This window comes from Indicator indicator, chromosome 9 (assembly GCF_027791375.1).
Source record: "Indicator indicator isolate 239-I01 chromosome 9, UM_Iind_1.1, whole genome shotgun sequence".
Lineage (NCBI taxonomy): Eukaryota > Metazoa > Chordata > Aves > Piciformes > Indicatoridae > Indicator > Indicator indicator.
This window is the reverse complement of record NC_072018.1, coordinates 36,628,279-36,651,903: the sequence shown is the minus strand read 5'-3', so window position 1 is coordinate 36,651,903 and position 23,625 is coordinate 36,628,279.

The following is a 23,625-nucleotide window of genomic DNA, read 5'->3' as shown; positions in this document are numbered from 1 at the left end:
AGGGCACTGCACCTGGGCAAGAACAGTGCCCTGCACCAGTACAGGTGGGAAGCAGCTCTGCAGAGAAGGATTTGGAGTGCTGGGGGACAGTAAGTTGACCATGAGAGAGCATAGAATCATGGAATTGTCAGAGTTGGAAGGCACCTCAAGGCTCAGCCAGTTCCAACCTCCCTGCCATGGGCAGGGACACACAGAATCAGCCAGGTTGGAAGAGACCTCCAAGATCATCAAGTCCAACCAATCACCCAACCCTATCTAATCAACTTGACCATGGCACCAAAAGATTGAAGACACCTCACTCCACAGCAGGTTGCTCACAGCCACATCCAGCCTGGCTGCAAAAACCTCCAGGCATGAGGCTTCCACCACCTCCCTGGGCAACCTCTGCCAGTGTCTCACCACCCTCCTGGGGAAGAATTTCTTCCTGACATCCAATCATACAGCAATGTGCCCTTGTGGCCAAGAAGGTCAATGGTATCTTGGCCTGCATGAAGAAGAGTGTGGTCAGCAGGTGAAGGGAGGTTCTCCTTCCCCTCTACTCTGCCCTGCTGAGGCTACACTGAAGCACTGTGGCCAGTTCTGGGCTCCCCAGCCCTAGAGGAACAGGATTAGGAGACTGAAACATCTCTCTTACAAGGAGAGGCTGAAAGCCTTGGGGCTGTCTAGCCTGGAGAAGGACAGATTGAGAGGAGATCTTCTCAGTGCTGAAGGGTGAAGGTCATGAGGATGGGGCTGGTCTCTTCTCAGTGGTTCCCAATGACAGGACAAGGGGCAGCAGCTAGAACCCAGGAAGTTTCACTTGACCTTTAGGAAAAATGTCTTTGGTGTGAGGGTGCTGGAGCCCTGGAGCAGGCTGCCCAGATGGGTTGTGGAGTCTCCTTCTCTGGTGGCTTCCCAAACCTGCCTGAATGTGTTCCTGTGTGATTTAGTCTGGGTGACTGCTGCAGCTGGTGGGCTGGACTAGATGATCTCCAGAGGTCCCTTCCAACCCTTACCAGTGGTGGGTGGGTTAAAATATTTCCAGCACAGGCATTGAAGGATGCTGCTTGGACAGGGCAGAGCTGGGTGCTCAAATGAGGGTCTGGTCAGTGCAGGATATGGACCAGGAGGCTCAGGATGACTGCTCTGATTGCTTTCACCAGAAGCTACCCACATTGGAAAGGATTAACAACTTCTCATGAAAAGAAAAGAAAGAAAAATGCAGAGGAAGCTGATCCCAGGGATGGGATTTGGGTCTGGAAATGAAATTAGGAGGAAAAATTATTTCTTAGTGGAGGAACAGGAACATGACCTTGGCAAAGGCCATGCTGTGTGTGCAGCAAGGGCTGTGCCAGTTCATGCACTCAGTGGCAAGCCTGGCATTCAGAGAGGAAGTTCCACAGCCTCTTGTGTGATGGCCACCCTCAGGGGTGGGACTGACTTTCATCTAAGGGTATCTGCCTGGCTGTAATGAGGAAATTGCTGATGCTGATGTTGGGGCCAGTCCCTTGCATAACCTGAGGCACAGAAGTCTGCTTGGCAGGAAAATGTCTCCATCTGCTGCTGCTGCAACTGCTTCTCTTCGGTGTGTGGCAGTGATCCATGAAGGCAGGCAGGCAGTTTGATGGAAGGTGATACTTAACCAAGTCACAGGACTCAGATTCTCAAATTTCTTTATTAAAGCTCTGACACAGAAGTTGTTAAGCAAGGTCTGATCACAGCCTTACAGCAAAAACCATGCTGACACCTTCAGCTGCTTTGGGGTGATGTGATAAAAGTGATCACAGAATGGTCTGGCTTGGAAGGTACCTCAAAGGTCATCAAGTTCCAACCCCCTGCCATGGCCAGGCACACCTCCCAACCTTGAGCCCAGGTTGCTCAAGGCCTCATCCAACCTGGCCTTGAACACCTCCAGGAAAGGGATAGGAATGAACATTCTCTTCCCTCTCTCCTCTTTCCACACCTACAGGAGATGCAGGACTCTACACTTGCCCTTCTTGAACTTGAGGAGGTTCCCCTCTAGCCAGCTCTCCAGCCTGCCCATGGCACCTTGGGATGCTGTCAGGATATGTGGTTTCTATTGTGCAACCATTAACATTTCTTTGTAAGCACCCAGGATTTTCTAGAGGCTCAGCACCATGGACTTAGCTGCCTAAAGGACTTCAGATTCTGCCCTAAGAATCAGAGAATCACTAAGGCTGGAAAAGACCTCTAAGATCAAGTCCAATCATCAACCCAACACCACCATGCCCAGCAAAACACATCCCAAAATTCCATGGCCACACATTTCTTGAACACCTCCAGGGGTGGGGACTCCACCACCTCCCTGGGCAGCCTGTTCTGCTCTTTATGATGCAGGAGTCCAGCGTGGCTCAGAGCAACAAGCACCTCATGCTCACATCAAAAGGGTTGTGCTGCAAAAAGGAAAAGGCATAGAATTCATCTCGAATATCTTTGCTCTTGCATTTATTTGCCTGGGGGAGGGGGGGAACAACAGAAAAAAAGGTGGGAGAAAAATGGTTTCATTATTCTGCCCTCTGGGCTGTAAGAGCAGCAGTCAGTCAGGGGGAAGGAGAGAAACAATGCCTGGTGATTGTCCTGATAAAGCCAGCATGAGTCAGGTTTCCAACACGAAGTGAAATACACTTAGCTCACGCTGATCACAATCAGGCTCCAAAGTGAAAAAGACAATGGGAAATCAATAGACAGCTCCACTCCTTTGTATGCTCTGAGCAGAGGCAGGGGCTCTGTGTAACTGAATAAATCACCAACCAGGAGCCCTGCATGCAGCTTCCCTGGCCAGCGCTGAAGTCTCTCCAGCACTCAGCACTGTATTCAGAGATGCAGAGAAAGGGGTGGTTTGGAAGGGACCTCAAAGCTCATCCAGTTCCAAGCCCCCTGCCATGGGCAGGGACACCTCCCACCAGCACAGGCTGCTCAAGGTCTCATCCAGCCTGACCTTGAACACCTGCAGGGAGGGGACAGCCACAGCCTCCCTGGGCAACCTGTTCCTGTGTCTCCCTACCCTCACTGCCAAGAATTTTTTCCTCATCTCCAGTCTCAGTCTCCCATCCTCAAGCTTCAATCTATTCCCCCTACCCTATCACCCCAAGTCTGTGTAAAAAGGCCTTCCCCAGATTTCTTGTAAGCCCCTTCAGGTACTGGAAAGTCATCAGAAAAAAAAAAAAAACAAAACCAACATTATCTGTTGATAACTCAGAGATAAGTTTCAGGTTTTTCTTATGTTAAAAATTTATTTCCAACTATTTCCTTCTTACATAAAAACACAGAATCGTTCTGGTTGGAAGGGACCTCAAAGCTCATCCAGTTCCAACCCCTGCCATGGGCAGGGACACCTCCCTCCAGCACAGGTTGGTCAAGGGACAGCCTGGCCTTGAACACCTCCAGGGGACATCCACAACCTCCCTGGGCAACCTGTTCCAGTGTCTCTCCACCCTCACTGCTCAGAATTTCTTCCTCATCTCCAGTTTCCATCTCCCTTCCTCAGGCTTAATCCAGAGGTGTGACAACCTTCTAAGGTTCCCTCCAAGAGGTTTGTGCAGGATGAAGGCTCCAAAGGCATCACAGAAACAAAGAATGGTAGGGGCTGGAGATCATGCAGTGCAGCCCGCTTGCCAAAGCAGGTTCACCTAGGGCAGGCCATGCAGGAAGCTGTCCAGGTGGGTTTTGGAAGGTTTAGTGTCCACCAGCACTCCCAGGCACTTCCCTACAGAGCTGTTTTGCAGGACTTCTTACAAGGGCTTGTTGTGATAGGACAAGAGGCAATGGCTTTGAGCTGGGAGAGGAGAGATTGAGACTGGAGATGAGGAAGAATATATTTCCAGTGAGGGTGGGGAGACACTGGAAGAGGTTGCCCAGGGAGGCTGTGGATGTCTCCTCCCTGGAGGTATCCAAGACCAGGTTGGATGAGGCCCTGAGCAACCTGGGCTGGTGGGAGGTGTCCCTGCCCATAGCAGTGGGCTTGGAACTGGATGAGCTTTAAGGTCACTTCCAACCCAACCCACTCCATGAATCCATGAAAAGCTGCCCATGATGTTCTATCTCTCACCACCATTAACTTACCTCCCAGGGAGGGGTTGGGCTGGAGGATCTTTGAGGTCCCTTCCAACCCCTACTGTTCAGTGAGGACTTCAGCAATATATTTAAGGCACATTTTGAAACCCAGCAAGTAAAAATGGTCTTCACATGCACCAAATCCATATTTTATTGTGGGTTTTGGTGGGTTTGTTTCTTTTTTTGCATGCATATCCCACACTTGGGTTGCCTCAATACAGGAGAGAGGTTTAGTGACTTACTGAAAGCTGCATTTGAATGATTGCTTCCTATCTCATGATATGCAACGCTCCATCCTCTTTCTTTTCTATTTCTATAGCCCAAAGACTTATTGGAATCAGTGTATCTCCAACTCATAAAAAATACATGAACTAAAAAAAAAATAATTAAAAAAAGAAATGTATTATTATACCAAAATCCACCAACCTTGACAAACTGCAGAAGTGGGAGAATTCTTGCTTTATTTCCCGCCCCCCCTCCCCTTCCTCTGGAATTCATTTCCTAACATTATTCCTCCATAGGCTCAGCTGGGAAGCACAAGATGGCAGTTTCTAATGCAAAGACAGGAAAGAGCTTTCCAGCAAAGAATTAAAAATAAAACTAAAAAAAAAAAACACAAATAAAGTTTCAAAAAAAATCCCAGGAATTTCGATGTGTGATTGCCACTGAGAGGACGGCCACAGAGATGAGCCAAGGGCTGGAGCAGCTCTGCTGTGAGCACAGGCTGAGGGAGCTGGGGGGGTGCAGCCTGCAGAGGAGAAGGCTCCAGGGGCACCTTAGAGCTGCCTGCCAGGACCAGAAGGGATCCTGCAGGAAGGCTGCAGAGAGACTTCTCCTGAGGGTGTCTGAGACAGGCCGAGGGGGAATGGTTTGAAGCTGAGGCAGAGCAGGGTCAGACTGGAACTGAGGAAGAAGTTCTTCAGTCCCAGGGTGGTGAACTGGGGAGGGACTTTTGACCAGGGCTGGGAGTGACAGAACAAGAGGCAATGGATTTGAGCTGGAAGAGGGGAAATTGAGACCAGAGATGAGGAAGAAATTCTTGCCAGTGAGGGTGGGAGACACCAGAACAGGTTGCCCAGGGAGGCTGTGGCTGCCTCCTCCCTGGGGGTGTTCAAGGGCAGGTTGGATATGGTCTTGAGCAACATGGGCTCAAGGTCTGGAGGTGTCCCTGCCCATGGCAGAGGGGTTGGAACTGGATGATCTTTAAGGTTTCTTCCAACCCAAACCATTCTATGATTTCCAGACATTCATTTTTGATATTTTAACAAAAAAATCTGCAGCTAAAAGGAAAAAGAAAAAAAAATAAAGAAAAAAGAAGAAAAAATATTTCTTTCATTTCTCTTAGAAATATATCTAAGTGCAGCTGTTCAGTGCTGCTGTTGGCTTTGTAAACTAACAACAACCTGAACCAGCACTTCAGAACCAGCAGCCCAAATTCCAGCCTCTGCACTAAACTGAAATTTTTCACACTTTGTTTTTTTTTCTTCCTTGCTCTCTTTTATTTTTTTTCCCCCTCAGCACAGAGCAGCTCAGAAAAATCCAAAGCTCTCATGTTAGGAGAGGCTACAGAGCCCTGGAAGAAAGTAATCTCCAAGGCTCACGTTCTTTATCATAACCCTTACAAGGTAGGAGCTGTAGTGAAGTGTCCAAGCTGTGGCCACACGATTAGGTTTTTGCAGAGGAGGAGGAGGAGGAGGAGGGGGAGGAAGCTGTCAGAGTAAGAAATGGATCATTGCCTAATTTCTTGCATTTTAGCTTATTGTTTAATTATTTTTTTCTTTTCAAGAGCTGCTGGAAGGCTTTGAAGGAAGAATGGATTGCTTCTAGTCTTGTGTTCAGGTCGTGGATGTGGGGAGCCATAACCCCACAGGTTCTGGCTCTGTGTTTATGCTGCTGACCCATTCCATTGGGTGGCTAACTGATGAAACTCTCTCTCTACAGCTGAATCAGACCCACTGAAGCCTGCTGAATCAGAGGGTGTCATGGAATCATTTTGGTTGGAAAAGACAGTTTAGATTATTGAGTCCAACCGTTCTCTAACTCTGCCAAGGCTGGGGCTAAGCCATGGCCCTCAGCACCACAGCTCTGCCTCTCGGAAACCCCTCCAGGGAAGGCATTTGGCCACCTCCCTGGGCAGCCTCTGCCAGGCTTGGAAAACCCTTTCAGTCAGGAAGTTTCTTCTCATCTCCAACCTAAACCTCCCTTGGTGCAACCTGAGGCCATTCTCTCTCCTATCACTTGGTACTAGGGAGAAGAGACCAACCCCTGGCTCCAACCTCCTCTCAAGGAGAGCAATGTAGAGAGCAGTGATGTCTCCCCTCAGCCTCCTCTTCTCCACACTAACCACCCCCAGTTCCCTCAGCTGCTCCTCCCCAGCCCTCTTCTCCAGACCCTTCCCCACCTTTGTTGCCCTTCTTTGGACCTGCTCCAGCTCCTCAATGTCCTTCTTGGGGTGAGGGCCCCAAAACTGACCCCAGGACTCCAGCTGTGGCCTCACCAGTGCTGAGTCCGGGGGCACAATCCCTGCCCTGCTCCTGCTGCCCACACCATTGCTGATCCAGGCCAGGCTGCTGGTGCCCTTCTTGCCTACCTGAGCACCCCCTGACTCATCTGCAGCTGCTGCCCATCAACACCTGCCTCTCTGCCCCAGGCTTGGAACCTTCATGGAGTTGTTGTGCTCCAAGTGCAGGACCCAGCCCTTGGCCTTGCTGAACCTCATCCTATTGACCTCAGCTCACGAATCCAGCCCGGCCAGGTGCCTCTGCAGAGCCTCCCTCCCCTCCAGCAGACCAATACTGCCTCCCAGCTTAGTCTCATCTGCAAACTTACTCAGGGAACATTCAATCCTTTCATCTGGATCATTGATAAAGACATTAAAGAGAAGAAAACCACTTCAGACCATCAAAAGCAGAGCAGCATGTGGAATATGGAAGCAATCATTTCTGCAGGCAAAGTCGAAGAGCAAGCAAAGGATTCCACCAGTCCACTATCTGCACAGATTTGGTGTCTGTCAAGAAGAGATCCTTTCCTTGCCAAAAGAAGCTGAACTCACATTCTAATTATTCCTCTCAGGGTTGGGATGTAATGAAATATGAACCCACTTGAGAATCGGTTTTGCTGCTGGAATTCAAAGTAGGACCAGCAGACGCTCCAGTGAGATAAGGAATGGTCCCTGCTTTGCTCCACAGCTGCATTGTGTGTCTGCAGCCTGCAATGTGTGAAATGCTCTCTGGCCTCCCAAGCTCAGGCAAGGTGCCAACAAAGCTCTTGCATGGATCTTTGTGTCTTTGCTGGCTAAGGGCTCTGGTTCTGTGCTCCGCTGCAGAAAAGGATCCAAGAGAATATGGAGCACCTCCTGGGGAGGCTACAGGTAGGGAGCAGAGGGAAGCTTTCCAAGATTGCATCAGAGGTCCAAGCCCCCTGCAGTCAGCAGGGACATCTCCAACTAAAGCAGGCTGCCCAGGGACATATTGAATCTGATCTTGGATGTCTCCAGGGATGGAGCCTCCACCACCTCCCTGGGCAGCCTGTGCCAGTGTCTACCCACCCTCACTGTGCACAACTTCCTCCTGATGTCCAACCTAAATCTGCTCTACTCCAGTTTCAAACTCTTGCGCCTTATCCTATCCCCACAGACCCTTCTCAAGAGCCTTCCTTCAGGTCCCCTTCAGATATTGAAATGCAGCTCTAAGGTCTCCCTGGGGCCTTCTCTTCTCCAGCCTGAACAACCCCAACTCTCCCAGGCTTCAGCCCTCTGATCATCTTGGTGGCTTCCTCTGTACCTTCTCCTAGAATGGATTTGGCACACAAATGGAGTGGAAATTCCACTCTGAACTTGGAATTTCATTTTGTCCATATTTGGCTACTTTGCTGCAAAGCCTTTGGGAACAGCCTGCCCAGGGGGGTGGTGGAGTCCCCATTCCTGCAGGTGCTCAAGGAACTCATGGCCATGGCACTTTGGGTCATGGTTCAATGGCCATGGTGGTGTTGGGTTGATGGTTAGACTGGATGATCTTAGAGGTCTTTTCCAACCCAAACAATTCCATGATTCTCTAAAGCAATAAGTTGAAGAACAAAAGGATGAAAATCAACCAAATGTAGAACTGCAGATGATTAAACATGGAGGGGATGGGAGTGGAAAAATAATCCTCTTGTGATGTTTGTTGCTGGGGTCAGGTAGGCTGAGAGGAGCAGAGAAGGTATCTATAGGAACTGGATGAAAGGAAGAGATTAGGTTTTGAGCAAGGGACTTAAAGAGAACTCTGAGGTAGCTTTGAAATATAGCAGGAGAGCTTTGTGGCCTCTACAGGCTGCAGGTGAGAGGCTCATTCCAAGTCTTATTTTGGAACCCAATCCTTACTGCCTTAGGAGCTTCACACACAGCCCAGAATGGTTCTCTGTGCTCAAGCAGGGCCTTCCTCCCTTTCTGCTGGGTGGAAAAAAAAAACAAAACATTTGCCTGCAGATCCTCAAACTCTGTCATCTAAGAGAAAGAAAAAAAAAACCACCAGTCACAAATAGACTTTTACTGCAGCAGCTTAGAATTATTATTTTTTCTTTCTTTTTTTTGATTTTTTCCAATGTAGTTTGTGCAATCCAAGTTGGAAATTGGAAGCTGAGGCAGATGCCATTTAGTTCATTTCCCTTAAAAAAACCCAAACAAACCAACAACAAACCAAGCCCCAACTGAAACTCTAAAAGTAAAATATATTGCTTAAGCAGCAGGTACCTTTTCCCTTTCAAGCTGCTGCTTCTGCCTCAAGCAGGATCCTTATAGTCTGAGCTTTTCTTTTTTTCTCCTTTTTTTTATGAGAGTAAGGAAAAAAAAAGTAAAATAAATAAAAGTATTCTGGAACAATTCCAGAGATTCCAGCAGCTGGGAGTTAAAAGGGAATCTCACATGGCTGGGATTGCCATAGGAACCAAGTCAAAGGCACCATTAAGAAGGCACCACCTTTAAGAAAAGGTCTTGAGCCAGCACCAGTGCCACAGCAGGTATCCTCTTGACCTTCCCATGGGACATTCTGATCCATGTTGGCTCTATGGGCTCCAACAAGCCCGGATGTGCCCAGTCAGTCTCAGACATCACCCCCACCACCTCCACTGCTCAGAAGGCTTTTGCCTTGGGATCACAGAATCATTAAGGTTGGAAAACATCTTTCAGACCATAGAGCCCAGCCACCAAGCCAGCACCACCATGCCCCAAAACTGAACCCAGCACTCAAGGGGTGGCTTTGCTGGTGCTGAGGCCAGGGGGATAATCCCTGCCCTGCTCCTGCTGCTCACACTGTTCATCATCTAAGCCTGGATGCTGGTGTCCTTCTTGACCACCTGGGCACTCCCTGGTTCATCTTCAGCAGCTGTCCATCCACACCCCATGCCTTTATCTGCTGGGCAGGTTCCAGCCACTCTGCCCTAAGCCTGGAGCCTTCATGGGGCTGTGGTGACCCCAATGCAGGACCCAGCACTTGGCCTTGTTGAACCTCACCCCGCTGACCTCATTCCATGGGTCCAACCTGTCCAGGTCCCTCTGCAGAGCCCTCCTACCACACAGCAGATCACCACTGCCCCCCAGCTCAGTGCCATCTGCAAACCTGCAGAATTCCATCTGCAGACCTGCACAGAGTGTTGAGTGCTTTGTTTTGAGACTCTCCACCACCAAGGTCTTTAGGAATGTGCTATGCAACCATCTGTCAGCAATGATAACTTGTCTGGTTCATCTTCTCTTCAGGGAGGGACTGTCTCCTGGAGATCCTTGCAGCAGGGTGGGGTTTTGTTTTTATTTTTTTGTTTGTTTTTGGTTTTGTTTTTTTGTTTTGGTTTTATTTTTTGTTTTTGTTTTTGTTTTTGTTTTAATGTAGCTCTTGCCAAATCCCAGCAGACCTTTGATCAGAACACTGGCAGCAGAGCACAGGCTGCAATGTCTGTAGGAGAAATACAAACCACCCTGAAATGTGGTCTGCTGAAGCTTCAGATTAAATGTCTGCATTTAGCTCCTGATGCTCCTTTACTCTGTTCTTGTAGGACCTCACCTCCAATCCTGCCTCCAGTTCTGGTGTCCCTAGCAGAGGAAGGACACAGAGCTGCTGGAATGAGTCCAGAGGAGGCCACAAAGAGGATCACACACAAGGGTTGGAGTAGCTCTGCTGTGAGGACAGGCTGAGGGAGCTGGGGGTGTTCAGCCTGGAGAGGAGAAGGCTCCAGGGACACCCTAAGCTTCCTTCCAATAGTTGAAGGTATCCTACAGGAAGGCTACAGAGGGACTGTTTACAAGAACCTGCAGCACTAGGACATGAGATAACGGTTTGAAAATAGATCAGGGTAGATTTATATTGGACATTAAGAAGAACTTCTTTACTCTGAGGGTGGTGGAACACTGGAACAGGTTGCCAAGAGAGGTGGTGGAGACCCCCACCCCTGGAGATATTCAAGGTCAAGCTTGGTGAGGCTCTGAGCAACCTGATCAAGTTAGAGATGTCCCCGCTGACTGCAGGGGGGTTGGACTGGCTGACCTTTGAGGGTCTCTTCCAGCCCAAAGCATTCTATGATTTATAAACAGCTGTGGCAGAAATGATGAAGGTGAACACAGGTACACAAGGGACAACGTGTGGGACAGGAGACTGAGTAGCAGTTGAGAGGTCAAGAGTAAATCCAAAAGCCAGCACCTCTCAGGTTTGGTCAGTGTGTCCGGCAGATCCAGGGAGGTTCTGCTCCCCCTCCACCCTGCCCTGGTGAGACCTCACCTGGAATATTGCATCCAGTTCTGGGCTGCCCAGTTCAGAAGGGACAGATATCTGCTGGAGAGAGTCCAAGGAAGGGCTCCAAGGATGCTGAAGGGACTGGAGCACTGCCTGGGGAGGAGAGGCTGAGAGCCCTGGGGGTGGTTAGTCTGGAGAGGAGAAGACTGAGAGGGATCTGATCAATGTCTATCAATAGCTGAGGGCTGAGGGTCAAGAGGGAGGGGACAGGGACAGGCTCTGCTCAGCTGCACCCTGGGATAGTACAAGGGAGAATGGATATAAACGGCAGCACAGGAGGTTCCACCTCAACACGAGGAGGAACTTCTGCACTGTGAGGGTCACAGAGCCCTGGAGCAGGCTGCCCAGAGAGGTTGTGGAGTCTCCTTCTCTGGAGCCTTTCAAGCCCCATCTGGACGTGTTCCTGTGTGACCTGTGCTGGATTCTCTGGTCCTGCTCTGGCAGAGAGGGTTGGACTGGAAGATCCCCAGAGGTCCCCTCCAACCCCTAACATCCTGTGAGGCTGTGATAGAGAGACATGCAGAAAGGGAGGGAAAGGGTTAAAAAAAGACAAAAGCAACAGCCGATGCTGTGGGAAATCTCCTTGGGGATCAGCGAGGCGGCAGAGAGCCAACGGGCAGCAGTAGGAATGCTCTGGATACGTGCATCTAATCTGGACAGGTTGTGGTTCCAGATGGCCGAAAGAAAAACCTCCTCCAGTTCGAACGTTTTAGAATGTTTCAATTTTATTAAAAAGTCCCTAACGGAGCTTCCCTGAGCAGGAAATGACAGAGGAGCACCTCCTCTGCTCAGCTCCAGGTGGGAAGCTGAGCACTGTTGTCATTTTCATTCGGAGCCGACTCCTGCTGCTGCGGTCCCCAGGCAGCCTGAGAGGTGGCTCTCCATCCTGACCGGCTGGAAACCTGGCTGCCGGGTCCCAGAAGGGACTGCTCAGCCCAGCCCTGCACAGAAGGTTGGGAAAGTGCTAAGCTCCCATGTTGGTCACCAGCCTTCAGAGTGGCAGCTTGGAGGCCGGTCTGTTGGAATTTCAAAGTGCCTTCAACAGAAGGGATGAACTTTATACATGAGAGGAGGAGGCAGTCTGCAAGAGACCCAGCAGGGATGACATCCAAAATCGTTTTCAACAGTAGGAAAAGGGAAGAAGAAAAGGGAAAAGAAAAAGAGAAAGAGAAAGGAAAAAGGAGAAGAAAAAAAAAAGGAAAAGAAAAATTAAAAAAAGAAAAAAAGAAAAAATAAAAAAGGAAAAGAAAAAGAAAAAGAAAAAGGAGGAAAAAAGAGAAAGAAAGAGGAAGAAAAAGAAAGAGGAAGAAAGAGAAAGAGACAGGAAAGAAAGAGGAAAAAAAGAAGAAAAAGAGAAAGAGAAAGAGAAAAGAGAAAGAGAAAAAGGAAAAGAAAAAAAGAAAAAGGAAAAGGGAAAGAAAAAGGGAAAGAAAAAGAAAAAAAGGAAAAGAAAAAGAAAAACAGAAAGAAAAAGAAAAAAAAGGAAAAGAAAAAGGGAAAGAAAAAGAAAAAGGGAAAGAAAAACAAAAAGGGAAAGAAAAGGAAAAAAAAGAAAAAGAAAAAAGAAAAAGAAAAAGAAAAAGAAAAAGGGAAAGAAAAACAAAAAGGGAAAGAAAAGGAAAAAAAAGAAAAAGAAAAAAGAAAAAAGAAAAAGAAAAAGAAAAAGAAAAAGAAAAAGAAAAAGAAAAAGAAAAAGAAAAAGAAAAAAGAAAAAGAAAAAGAAAAAGAAAAAGAAAAAGAAAAAGAAAAAGAAAAAGAAAAAAGGGAAAGAAAAGAAAAAAAGAAAAAGAAAAAGAAAAAGAAAAAGAAAAAGAAAAAGAAAAAGAAAAAGAAAAAGAAAAAGAAAAAGAAAAAAGAAAAAGAAAAAGAAAGAAAAGAAAAAGAAAAAGAAAAGAAAGAAAAGAAAAAGAAAAAGAAAAAGAAAAAGAAAAAGAAAAAGAAAAGAAAAAGAAAAAGAAAAAGAAAAAGAAAAAGAAAAAGAAAAAGAAAAAGAAAAAGAAAAAGAAAAAGAAAAAGAAAAAAAGAAAAAGAGAAAAAGGGAAAGAAAGAGAAAAAGGGAAAGAAAAACAAAAAGGGAAAGAAAAGAAAAAAGAAAAGAAAAAAGAAAAAGAAAAAGAAAGAAAAGGAAAAAAGAGGAAAAAAGAGAAACAGGATAAAAGAGAAAAAAAAAGAAAAGAAAAAGAGGAAAAAAGAAAAAGGAAAAGGAAAAGAAAAAGAAAAAGAAAAAAGAGAAAGAAACAGGAAAAAAGAGAAAAAATAATAGAAAAAGAAGAAAAAAGAAAAAGAAAGAAGGAAAAAGAAAAAGGAAAAGAAAAAGGAAAAGAAAAAGAAAAAGAAAAAGAAAAAGAAAAAGAAAAAGAAAAAGAAAAAGAAAAAGAAAAAGAAAAAGAAAAAGAAAAAGAAAAAGAAAAAGAAAAAGAAAAAGAAAAAGAAAAAGAAAAAGAAAAAGGAAAAGGAAAAGAAAGAAAAAGAAAAAGAAAAAGAAAAAGAAAAAGAAAAAGAAAAAGAAAAAGAAAAAGAAAAAGAAAAAGAAAAAAAGAGAAAAAGAAAATAAAAAAAGAAAAAAGAAAATAAAATTCTTTTCTTGCTACCATGTAAATAAAGATTTGTGCAATATAAAATATCAAACTATCTGAACACAGCTTTCTAACCCCATCTCCCTTCCAGTCTCAAGCGACAACAGCCAGAGCACACTGGATCTTCATGGAACTTCTGAGCATTTTCTAAGTGGAGAGAATCCCTTGAGGAAACTGAGTCAGACTTTTTCTTGTTTATTTTTAATCTTCTGTTCTTTTCTCCAAGCTCCAAACTCGTTCTTTTCCCTCCTAATTCAAGGCTGACACACTGCAGCTCAATAGCTCTCCACGAATCACTAAGAAAGGGAATGAGCTGCCTAAGGCTACTTAAAACCATTCACCAACCTACATCCCATCACCTGTGGATGCCTTGACAGCTCCTCCTCTGGGCCTTGCTGACATCACATTGAGAGCCTGGGCCCCTGTGCTTTGCACCTTGGCATCAGGAACATGGAGCATGCAAAGCAGCAAGGTGCACTGAGAAGAGTGTGGCCAGCAGGTTGAAGGAGGTTCTCCTCTCCCTCTAATTTGCCCTGCTGAGGCCACAGCTGGAGTATTGTGGCCAGTTCTGGGCTGCCCAGTTCAAGAGGGACAGGGAACTGCTGGAGAGAGTTCATCAGAGAGCCACAAAGCTGCTGAGGGGCCTGGGGCATCTCTGTAGGGAGAGGCTGAGAGTCCTAAGGCTGCTGAGCCTGGAGAAGAGCAGCCTCAGAGGGGATCTGAGCAATGCTCAGCAAGAGCTAAATTGTGAGGGGCAAGAGGAGGGGGCTGGGCTCTGCTCAGTGGTGTCCAGGGATACAAGGAGGGGCAAGGAGCACAAACTGGAACCCAGCAGGTATCACTTAGGCATAGGCAAAAATATTTTTACTTTAAGGGTGCTGGAGCCCTGGAACAGACTGCCCAGAGAGGTTGTGGGGGTCTCTTTCTCTGGAGACATTCCAAACATACCTGGATGTCTTTCTGTGCAATCTGCTGTAGGTGACCCTGCTTCAGGAGGGGGGTTGGACTGGATTATCTCCAAAGGTTCCTTCTAACCTCCACTATGCTGGAACTCTGTGGGAAAGACCTTTCAGACCATTGAGTCTGACCGTCACCATGGCCACTAACCATGCCCCCAGGTGCTATATCTTGGGGATGTTTTATGAACACCTCCAGGGATGGGGACTCCACCACCTCCCTGGGCAGCTTGTTCCTATCCCTGACCACTCTTGCAGCAAAGAAATTTTTCCTCATCTCCAACTTAACCCTCCGCTGGCACATTTCAGGCCATTTTCTCTCCTTCTATCACCTGAGATAAGGGAGAAAAAACCAACCCCCACTGTGGCAGTTTGGGTTGGGTGCCCCCTGCCACTGCTGCATGAGGTACACCTCCGGTGTCCTGGGTGCCTGCCCAATAGGGGTGGACACAGGAAACGGTGTATTTCTACCCATAAATCCTGCGCCCTATAAAGCCATCTGCAAAGTCATTCTCTTCCTCTTTCTTCCCTCTCTGCTCCCATGGGAGATGTCCTCTCTTATCGGGTAATGCCAGGGGAGTATCTCAGGCCTCTTAGGCCTGACTAGGCCTAATGCCAGGAGGAGAATGGAGGTGGGGGCAGTCTCAGATCTGGCCAGCCTGAGACTTGCCTAGCAGTGGGAGGGGGGGAAGGAAGAGCCCTGGGGGTTTTGGGTAGACCCTCAGGTGGGAGGAGGGAAGGATTGGGAAGCCTCTGGGTACTATGTAAGGGACTCTGTATGCTTTAGGATGTTCTTTGCCACTATGCTGTGTAGTTTTCTGTAGTTTCACCAATCGCTTTTCCATTTAAACTCTCCATCACTCTCCAATCTGTTTGCGTGTGTCATTCTTTTGTCCCTTTCGGGGCAAGAGATGTTCTGGCTGGCCTCAGACCAGCACACCCACCTGGATCCAGCCTCCTGTCAGGGAGTTGTGGAGAGCAATGAGGTCTCCCCTCAGCCTCCTCTTCTCCACACTAAATGATCTGACCTCCCTCAGCTGCTCCTCCCCAGCCCTGTTCTCCAGACCCTTCCCCAGCTTCATTGCCCTTCTCTGGACCTGCTCCAGCCCTCAATGTTCTTCTTGGACTGAAGACCCCAAAACTGAACTCAGCACTCAAGGTGTAGCCTCAGCAGTACTGAGGGGAACAATCCTTGCCCTGGTCCTGCTTCTCACACCATTGGTGATCCAGGATGCCAGCAGAGTTCCTCTGTTCCTTTCTGGGACATAGCATTACAGAACTCTTTTTGTCTACACTACTCACAGTAGTAATTCATTAAATAAAGACACCCTGCCCATAGCAGAAGTTGCTCAGTCCTAACACTGAGGCCTTGAGCAGCCAGGTCTAGGGGAAGGTGTCCCTGGCCATGGCAAGGGGTTGGAACTGGATGATCTTTAAGGACCCTTCCAACCCAAACCACTCAATTTATGAACCTACCAAGCACTGAGTAAGTACAAACCCACAATACTCCTTTGAGTAGATGGATGAAGCATTCAGCATCAGCTAAGCAGCTGTAGAGCAGTGGCAGTGACTTGCCCACATCAAACATCATCCATGAATCTCTTCCTCAAAGCACTTTCCCAACAAGCTGACCTCTCAATTAACTTCTAGACTCATTTCACCCTCCAGCTTTGCTCAGATGAGCAGGGTCTGAGAGGTTGTGATTTTCTCTTCTTGTTGCTGGGGCTGCAGAAGCAAAGTGGAGCAGCACTGAGCAACAAAATGGAATTAGGGGAGGGTGAGCATCGATCAGTTGCTGTCTGTTGCCAAGGGCAGCCTTGGTGTGTCTCATTTCAAATCCTATTTAGCAAATGAATGTGCCCTGTCCTTATCATGAGCAGTGGCTGCTCTAAAGGAGCTCCAAGAGGTAAGGAGTGCTAATGGATCTCAAATTTGGATCCCAGCCACAGCAGTGAGCCTGGAGCTGAGCATCAAACCAGGAGTGGATGGTCTGTGAGCACTCAGCAAAGAGAGAGCACAGTGGTCAGAGGGATTTCTCTAGGCTGCATTTTCTGTGGCAACTTCTGTGGAGAAGAGGAGGCTCAGGGAGGTCCTTATTGCTGTTTACAACTGCCTGAGAGGAGGTGGTAGCCAGGTGGGTGTTGGTCTCTTCTCCCAGTGGCAGAACAAGAGGACACAGACCAAAGCTGTGCAGGGGGAAGCTAAGGCTGGAGGTGAGGAGAAAGTTTTTCCCAGAAAGAGTAATTGGCCATGGAATGTGCTGCCCAGGGAGGTGGTGGAGTCATCATCCCTGGAGGTGTTCAAAAAAAGCTTGGATGTGGCACTTGGAGCCATGGTTTAGTTGTCAGGAGGTGTTAGGTGTTAGGTAATAGGTTGGACTTGATGATCTCTGAGGTCTTTTCCAACCTGGTAGATTCTGTGGTTCTGTGAACCAGTCCTGTCTTCACAGCACAGAGGATGATAGGTGTTGGGAGGGACCTCTGGGTATCATCCGGTCCAACCCCTCTGCCAGAGCACCTTGACCTTCCTTCAAGTTTTGTTTTTTTTTTTTTTTTTAGATGCCAACAGGGTTATTTGGAGAAGGACTTTTAATAATCATAGAATCAGTCAGGGTTGGAAGGGATCACAAGGATCATCCAGTTGCAACCCCCCTGCCATGGGCAGGGACACCTCACACTACAACAGGCTGGCCAGAGCCTCATCCAGCCTGGCTGCAAACACCTCCAGGGATGGAGCCTCAACCACCTCCCTGGACAACCCATTCCATGCTCTCACCACTCTCATGGGGAAGAACTTCTTCCTCGCATCCAGCCTGAATCTCCCCACTTCCAGCCTTATTCCATTCCCCCCAGTCCTGCACTACCTGATAGCCTAAAAAGCACCTCCCCAGCTTTCTTGGAGCCCCCTTCAGATACTGGAAGGCCACAAGAAGGTCTCCTTGGAGCCTTCTCTTCTCCAGACTGAACAGCCCCAACTCTCTCAGTCTGTCCTCACAGCAGAGCAGCTCCAGCCCTCTGCTCATCCTGGTGGCCCTTCTCTGGACACCTTCCAGCATGTCCATATACCTCTTGTAACAGAGGCTCCAGAAGTGGATGCAGTAGTCCAGGTGGGGTCTCACCAGAGTTGAGTAGAGGGGGAATCCAAGCAGGATTTTTTTTCATCAGCAGTGTAGACAACACCCAAATGAGGAGGCACAGCATGAAGAAAAGAGTTGCCCACATGGTCCAGCCAAGTACCTGCCAGGAAAGAATCCTGACTTGGTCACCAAGAGCTAACTCCAGCATCTCTCCCCAGATGTTTTATCTTCACTGCTGAATCCTGGGATCTGCTTGAGAGAAAGGTCAGCTTTTTATGGGCAGATTGAGCTGGAAAAACAAGAAGCATATTGCTCTCTGCCTGAATGGATTTACAGCTAAGCAGAGAATAAATTTCAGCTACTGGCTCCAAATTCACTTTTCTGGAGAAAATTTTACATCAGTGAAACTTTGCCTGCACAAATCTTCTTGAGGAGAGGTCACCAAAAGGGTATCAGAATGGTTCATGTCTGGTGTCTGGTTACACTGCCTGCACTTTTTCTGCCTGATAAAATTTAGACCCCAGCTGAATTAAAATGGGAGGAAAGGTCAAAAAGTGAAGTCTTAAAAAAATCCTGAATGATTTGATCATAGAATCAGAGAATGGTTTGGGTTGGAAGGGATCATCAAGAGATCATCAAGTCCAGGCCCCCTGCCAGAGCAGGATCACCCAGGGCAGGGCACACAGAACACATCCAGGTGGGGTTGGAAAGCCTCCAGAGAAGGAGACTCCACAACCTCTCTGGGCAGCCTGCTCCAGGGCTCCAGCAGCCTCACAGCAAAGAAGTTTCTCCTCATGCTGAGGTGGAACCTCCTGGCTTCCATTTTTTGCCCATTGTCCCTTGTCCTGTCACAGGCCACCACTGAGCAGAGCCTGGCCCCTGCTCCTTGCCCCCCACCCCACAGATATTTATAGACATTAATAAAGTCTCCTCTCAGCCTTCTCTTCTCCAGGTTAACCAGCGTCAGGGCTCTCAGCCTTTCATAGAACCATAGAATCATAGAATCAGTCAGGGTTGGAAGGGACCACAAGGATCATCCAATTCCAAACCCCCTGCCATGCCCAGTGACACCTCACACTACAGCAGGTTGCTCACAGCCACATCCAGCCTGGCCTTAAACACCTCCAGGGATGGATCCTCAACCACCTTCCTGCACAACCCATTCCAGGCTCTCACCACTCTCATGGGAAAGAACTTCTTCATCTCTTCCAGCCTGAATCTCCCCACTTCCAGCTTCATTCCATTCCCCCCGGTCCTATCACTCCCTGATATCCTAAAAAGTCCCTCCCCAGCTTTCTTGTAGGCCCCCTTCAGATCCTGGAAGGCCACAAGAAGGTCACCTCGGAGCCTTCTCTTCTCCACACTGAACAGCCCCAACTCTTTCAGTCTGTCCTCATAGGAGAGGTGCTCCAGCCCTCTGATCATCATTTCCTCCTCACACAGGTGGTTTGGTTCCTTCAGGATCCTCTTAGCCTCCAGTAGATCTCTGTCCCTCTTGAACTGAGGAGCCCAGAACTGGACACAGCACTCCAGAGGTTTTCTCATGCTCAGGACATGTCTGAACAGTACACTGAGGCTTTGTTGTGCACTACCAGATACAGGATAATGACTAAAGAGAATTTACATCTCCTTTACCATCACCACTGCTACGTTCCACATACTCAGCCCAACACTCTCAGTGGTCTGGGTTTGGCAAAGCAACTGAACAAATACGTAACATTCATGGAAAGGGTTGGGTTGGGTTGGGTTGGGTTGGGTTGGGTTGGGTTGGGTTGGGTTGGGTTGGAAGGGACCTTAAAGATCATCTACTTCCAACACTCCTTGAATGCGTAGGGACACCTCCTACTAGCCCAGGTTGCTCAAGGCCTCTCCAACCTGTTCTTAAACAGCTGCAGGGATGAAGCAAACTTCTTCAGTATGAGGATAGTGAGGCTCTGGAATAGGTTGCCCAGAGAGGTTGTGGATGCTCCTTCCCTGAAGGATGAGAAGAAAGCTCCTGATGGAAAGGGTTCTCCAAGACTGGAAGAGGCTGCCCAGGGAGGTGGCTGAATCCCCATCTCTGGAGGTTGTTGAATCTCCACCCCTGGAAGTTGATGAATCTTTGGCCTTGAAGATGGTTGAATCTCCATCCCTGGATGTTGGTCTCTTCTCCATATCAACAAGTGATAGGAGGAGAGGAAAAGGCCTCAAGTTGCCCCAGGGGAGGTTTAGGTTGAAGATGAGAAGAAACTTCCTGACTGAAAAGGTTCTCCAAGCCTGGCACAGGCTGCCCAGGGAGGTGGCTGAATCCCCATCCTTGGAGGTGTTTCCGAGAGGCAGAGCTGTGGTGCTGAGGGCCATGGCTTAGCCCCAGCCTTGGCAGAGTTAGAGAAGGGTTGGACTGGAGGATCCTAAACATGGATGTGTCATCCCTGCCAGTCCTGGCACCTTCATATTTTAATCGAAAAAGAAGTCAAAGATCCTGACCCTCACCACTGTGTCTGGGATCCTTTTCATTTTAGGCTATTTCCAATCTCCAGAAGTTTGGTTGTTTTGTTTTTTCTCCTTTTTGTTTTCTTCTTCTTTTTTTTTTTTCCCCCCACATTAAAAGGGAAATTGCTAAAGATGAAGAAATTGCTGCTGCCTATTGTTCAAAGACGGAAAAGTCAACTCAGAAATTATCCCCAGGAGATAGAACAGAGTCAGCAATTGTTAACTCTCTGGCTTTGGTGAGATCTTCTGTCATTGCCAGGGCCTTGTCTGTCCCCATCTCATTCCTGGAGAACAATTATTCATTATTTTCATTCATGTCACAGCTGATTCCCACACATCTCTCTAGTGGAGCTGTTCCCCTGCAGTTCTGACATAGCCTTTTGATGTCTACAATAGTTAATGAGCTCTCAAATCAAAACCCAGGTACATTAACCAGGGAGCTTAATGAATGTTTTTAATTATGGGAACTGGATGCAGTGCCCTGAACAACTGTGACCTCTGGTTTGGGCTCTCTGAGAGTCTCCTTACAATGGAAACATCCCAGCAGTGGCAGCAAACAAGGGTCAGCTTTGTGAGAGATCCCTATCAGCCTCTGCTGTCAACAAGTCAAGGCAGAATTAAATACAGCAGTGAGGTTTTTCCACTTGGTCTGACCTTGTACCCCTCTCTGCACCATCCCAGGGCAAAAAAAAAAAAAACCAACCAACCAACCAAACACCACCCCTCAGTAATTAATTCAATGAGCAACCAGTTCCCTGTAAGCAGGAAGTGAAGGAAAATTCAACCTCAAAACTTCAGAAGGAGGTAAAATTTAAAAGCCTGGAAGTGCCTTGATCAAAACTTTGGCATAAAATTCAATGCAAAAAAAAAAAAGTTTACTCCTTCAGAAAAAAAAAAAAAAAACAAAAACCAAAAAACAAATCACATCCTCTTCCTCTGTACCCTCCTAGCTTCCCTAGGTTCATTTCATGGTTGGACTCAATGGTCTTGAAGGGCTTTTTCAACCCAAACCAGTCCATTGTTCTAGGACATGATGAATGCCAAGCCTGTGCCTACCTGGTAGCTGTGGAGTCTTGCTGGGAGCTAAGAGCTTGATGGCTTCAGCACATGCAGAACAGCACAGAAGTTCATGCAGGGCCTGAATTTAGAAGCAGCGAAAGTTCCACTGCTTGGAAGGGTCTGAGTGTGGTGCAAACTCTGGTAGATTGCTGCTGCTCTGCAAACACCTTGAGCCCCCCTCTGCCAAGCAGGCTGGAAACTCCTCTCCAGAAGTCATCTGGTGCAGACAGACCCAGCAAGGGTTCAGCAAGTGGTGTGCTGCAGCTTGGTGTCCATGCCAGAGAAAGGTCTAGAGAGTGCTGGGTGCTGGACAGCAGCCTGGCTTAAAAACACCTGGGAGTGGTGATGGCCAGCTGGCAAAATAGGAGTCACTGTGTACCCAGGTGGTCAAGGCCAACAGCAGCCTGGCCTGGATCAGCAATAGTGTGAGCAGCACAGCAGGGAAGTGATTGTCCCCCCTGGACTCAACACTGCTGAGGCCACTCCTGGAGTCCTGGGGTCAATTTTGGGATCCTCACTATGAGAAGGACATTGCAGGTCCAGGAAGGGCACCAAAGCTGGGGAAGGGTCTGGAGAAGAGGGCTGGGGAGGAGCAGATGAGGGAGATGGGGGTGGTTAGTGTGAAGAGGAGGCTGAGGGAGACCTCATTGCTCTCTACAGCTCCTGAGAGGAGGCTGAGGGCAGGTGGGCGTTGGGCTCTGCTCCCTGGTTACAAGTGGCAGGTCAAGAGGAGATGGCCTCATTGCACCAGGGGAGGTTTAGGTTGGAGATGAGAAGAAACTTGTTGATTGAAGGACTTCTCCAAGCCTGGCAGAGGCTGCCCAGGGAGGTGGCTGAATGCCCATCCCTGGAGGGGTTTGAAGAGGCAGAGATGTGGTGCTGAGGACCATGGTTCAGCCCCAGCCTTGGTAGAGTTCACAGAATCAGAATCACAGAATCAATAAGATTGGAAAAGACCTCAAGGATCATCAAAGCCCAACCTGTCACCCAGAGTTAGAGAATGGTTGGGCTGGATGATCTTGAAGGGCTTTCCCAACCAAAACCATTCCATGATTCTATGAATTTCTTCTTTGTTTCAAGCTCTGTGCTGCCTCCATGCTTGATCCTAATCAGCATTTATTTAACCTCTTGATGACTCCCTCTCCCTGGCTGCTGTGTGACTCCCCTAACAGCTGCCCACCTCTCAGGACCCTTTGTGCATGCAGCAATCCAGGCCATGTGGAGGAGTAGCACTGTTATTCAGAGTCATTTTTCAGAGCTGACAATCTGATAACCTCCTCCTCTGTGTTATCTTTTGGGGACATGTGTGTTGCATTTAGCCCATGTCCTGAAGCAGCGCTGACATGGGAAGATGTTTGCCTAACCAGGCCTGGCTTGGTTGCAGATTTCTGGCTGTGGACTTCCAGAGATTGTAGCTGCTTGAAACCCTGGCTTGGTTTCTGCTCTCATCTCACACCTCACAGTGATTTTATTCTATTTATTTCTTTTCTTTGTGTTGTGCAAAGGCAGAGCACACAGAAGTGATGTGAAGAGTGTAGATGGAGGAAGAGTTTTACATTTGACAAAGGGGGAAAACAAAAGAAGGAACCTTAAAGGATTTTGAATAACTTCCATTCTCATTTTCACAGAATTATAGAATCATGGAATTACAGAAATATGGAGTTATAGAATCATGGAATCCTAGAGTTGTAGAATCCTAGAATTATAGAATCCTAGAATTATAGAATCGTGGAATCCTAGAGTTATAGAATCCTAGAATCATAGAATTATAAAAACATGGAATCATAAAATGATAGAATTATAAAATCCTAGAGTTAAAGAATCTTAAAATCCTATAATTATAGAATCATGGAATCCTAGAGTTGTGGAATCCTAGAATTATAGAATCCTAGAATCCTAGAATCATGGAATCGTAGAATTATAGAATCTTAGAATCCTAGAATCCTAGTTTGATTGAATCATGGAATTATAGAATTATAAAATCATGGAATCATAAAATGATAGAATCATGGAATTATAAAATCCTAGAGTAAAAGAATCTTAGAAACCTGGAATTAAAGACTCCTAGAATTAAAGATCCTAGAACTATAGAATCTTAGTAATATAGAATCCCAGAATTATAGAATCCTAGAATTATAGAATCATGGAATCCTAGAACTATAGAATCTTAGAATCCTAGAATTATAGGATCCTAGTAGCATAGAATCCTAGAATTATAGAATTATAGAAACATGGAATCATAAATTGATAGACTCATGGAATTATAAAATCCTAGAGTTAAAGAATCTTAGAATCCTAGAATTAAAGACTCCTAGAATTAAAGAATCCTTGAAATATAGAATCCTAGTAGCATAGAATCCTAGAATTATAGAAACATGGAATAATAGAATTACAGAATCACAGATTGCTAGGTTGGAAGGGACCTCAAGAGTCATCAGGCCCAGGCTTAACTTTAATTATAAAATTAAAGAATGATTTTGGTTGGTAAAGACCTTTAAGATCATCTAAGTCTATGAAGCCAACCACCTACTAGGGTGAGAGGAAATGACCTCAGAGTGCACCAGGGGAGGTTCAGGTTGGAGATGAGAAGAAACTTCCTGACTGAAAGGGTTCTCAAAGCCTGGTTGGAGCAGCTGTGCTGTGAGGCCAGGCTGAGGGAGCTGGGGGTGTTCAGC